The sequence below is a fragment of the Lolium perenne genome, chromosome 7, assembly GCF_019359855.2.
Source record: "Lolium perenne isolate Kyuss_39 chromosome 7, Kyuss_2.0, whole genome shotgun sequence".
NCBI lineage: Eukaryota > Viridiplantae > Streptophyta > Magnoliopsida > Poales > Poaceae > Lolium > Lolium perenne.
This window is the reverse complement of record NC_067250.2, coordinates 169,116,520-169,119,451: the sequence shown is the minus strand read 5'-3', so window position 1 is coordinate 169,119,451 and position 2,932 is coordinate 169,116,520. Positions and strand designations below refer to the sequence as shown.

The window sequence follows — 2,932 nt, the reverse complement described above, 5'->3', positions numbered from 1 at the left end:
TCACAACATATAGTAACGTCTCTCTTTCATATAGTCGTCTCTGATTTGGTACAAGAGCAACAATCAATATAGAACAGAGAAGTATTGGATAGGTAAAAATAAGTTTAGGCTTGCTTGAATGTGAAGGAACTGAACACATGTAACATTGTTTATAGGGTAAAATACTTGCAGTTTGCTTAGTCCGCCCTCATTTCTTGTAATATGAAGCAATGCTTGCGTGCCAGCAAACGTCATTGGCCAAAGAACTGCCTTTAATTCACTGAACATTAACTTGAAGGGTTGTGCCCACAGTACTTGGGGCTCAGCCTCCATCCAAGTTGCACTCAGCAATTCTTGTAAATTATGAGAAGATATTGGTTGTTGAGAACGGTGTTTCATTGAATGATTCCATCTGGTTCCTTGAGGTGAAAACTGCAAGCATAGAGATGCTTGTGGGCTATCTTCATTTCTCTGCACCAAATCGTATCATAGAGTTGATTCAGGTATGACCAACTCCGTGACAATAGTTTCTTTGGACTTAAAAAAAAATAGAAATAGTGTTAAGTAAATTTGAAACAAAAAGGTGTTGTGATTGGTTAGATTTTGAAATGTGGATGCTTGCTGCTTGACCTAGCTTCTCTTTTTTCCATACGAGCCTCAGTTCATACACAGGGCCGGCCCTGAGATGTCGGGGGCCCGGTGCAAGAGAAAAATAGGGCCCCTGTACATTATCCAGATTTTTATATATTTCAGTAGCATGTTATATATTGAACAAAATTCTATATAAATCTTCAATAGACATGTTAAACAACACAATTTTCTCTAAATTTACTATAGAAACGTCACACACAATCCCATCTAAATTTCCAATAGACATTTGTTCAATACATCTCTCTTATGTCCCTTCTTATAACCACAAATGCACTTTGACATCTTAGACTTGTTGAAACACATACTACACTGCAAGATTTAGATATAAAATTAAATTGAAAGAAAAGCACCTGGAGCATGAATGAAACTGCCGTGCTCATTGTCGCTTGCTGCAGGTTGCCCTTGGTTGGACTGTCGTGGTAATTCATGGCTGCCAAATGCCACTGCGGACAATCAAATTGTCGCCATACACCGCCCCTGCCCTCCCGGCTGCCGCTGCCACCAATCGCCTACTACTCCTCTTTTTTCACCTTTTGCCTTTATGAAATCAAGCCCTATGGAGAATGAAGGAATGGATCCAAATTTCTAATTCAATAGGATTATTCATCGCAAAAAGAAATCCAATCCAATTAAATTAGATGAACAATAGAGAAGTAACCTAAAAGGAATATATATGAGGGGGTTCCTTGCAGATGGAGGAGGAACTTGATGTAAATCTTGACGGGAGAGCGCTGCCCATCGTCAGATGTGATTGGGGAATGGCCAAATGGGGTAGAACGAGGAGACGCGAGGAGAAGTCAAGAAGACGACGCGAATTGAGGGAGGCAGGTTGGACTGGAATCTATGTGCGGCACTCGTCACTTTTCTTTTTAGGTTAGGGATAGCAGCATTAGAGCATCTCCAACAGGCGCGCTAAATCTTGGCGCTGTAAAAGCGCTTTACAGCGCGCTCTATCCATGTTTTGTGCGTGAGTGCATATCCACCTCCAGCAGAAGCTCTAAACCTTGGAGCTGTAAAAATCTATACCTGTTTCTGCGCATGACGGATACAACGCGCTCTTTCCGGCGCGGTAGATATAGTGCACGACATAGCGCTTTTCCCCAAGCTGTATTTTACAGCGCGGGATAGAGCGCCTGTTGGAGCATAATTTTACGCCCGCGCGCTAAACCAGCCGCTTTTTTGGATACAGCGCGGGATAGAGCGCCTGTTGGAGATGCTCTTAGTCTGTGGGATGCATGCCTATTTTCCTAAGCTAATGCCTATTTTACTTACCTGGGTGAGGGCCCCTAGCAGCCTGGGCCCAGTGCGGCCGCACTGGCTGCACTTGCTCAGGGCCGTCCCTGTTCATACAACAGTAAGCTGAGCTGTGGTTATCATATAAGTTGGATCGACTCTTGCGTAGGCTATTATATAAATTTTGTGGTTATCATATTCAACACAAATGTTTTATGCTCTGGTTTGTGTAGGCTATTGATGAGCAAATACCAAATAATTATGTAAAATGTAACCAGAGGTGTCTTTTTTTACTTGACAGATATTAAGAGGTGAACTGGACAAACTCCTCCGGAGAAAGAATGAAAGATTAATGAACCAACAATTGACATCTTTTCCGAAGGGAAAGGTGTTGTGGCTGCTGCCATATAACTGTTCTAATGGTACTCTGATCTAGTAGCACTCTGAATACGTTTTGCTTGTACTCTGAATACTATGACCAACAAGGGGTTATATTCCATTTGTGCTTCACCCATTCGTCTTTCCGTTTCCTGCTAGTTGAATGTATCATTTTGCTGTGTGAATGTTGTGGAGCAGCAAATATTCTTGTCAAAATTCTATGAGGAAACATCACAGTGTAAGTGAGATTTTGCATTGCATTTTATTTCATTGTTTGGAAATGGGAAAGTTGCATTGCATGTGTCTTTCCCTTTCTTGCTAGAATATACCCTCTGATTCCTAGTATTGTCTTAATTCAGTGATGAAACAAAGCAATGGAATTTGAGGTTATGCATTGCATTTCATTGTCCGCTGGAAAAGCTGCATGGCACTGCATCTCACAAATTATAAATGATAAGAGATTAAATTTAGCAAGATAGATAAAAGGCTTTGAACTGTTCAATCCTTTTGATAACTAAAAAAGTGAAGTAAAATGTCACTAAGAACACAGTTACCTATATTTAGAAACAGAGGTCTTCACCAGTTACCTATATTTAGAAACAGAATCACAAGAGTTCAGTAACAGCAATATCAGAGAATATTTATCCAAAATTAAAAATTTCAAGAAAAGGGTAAAGAATTAGAGGAGAAG

General features: G+C 40.6%; 1 long non-coding RNA gene across 1 annotated transcript; it reads right to left on the bottom strand.

Moving 5' to 3' along the window:
- LOC127298071 (uncharacterized) lies at window positions 1-1,622 on the bottom strand. The gene is made up of 2 exons (XR_007849589.1): window positions 1,289-1,622; window positions 1-1,184 (listed from the first exon to the last, which is right to left on the bottom strand). It is a non-coding gene; the product is annotated as an uncharacterized lncRNA (long non-coding RNA).
- Window positions 1,623-2,932: the final 1,310 nt, after the last annotated feature.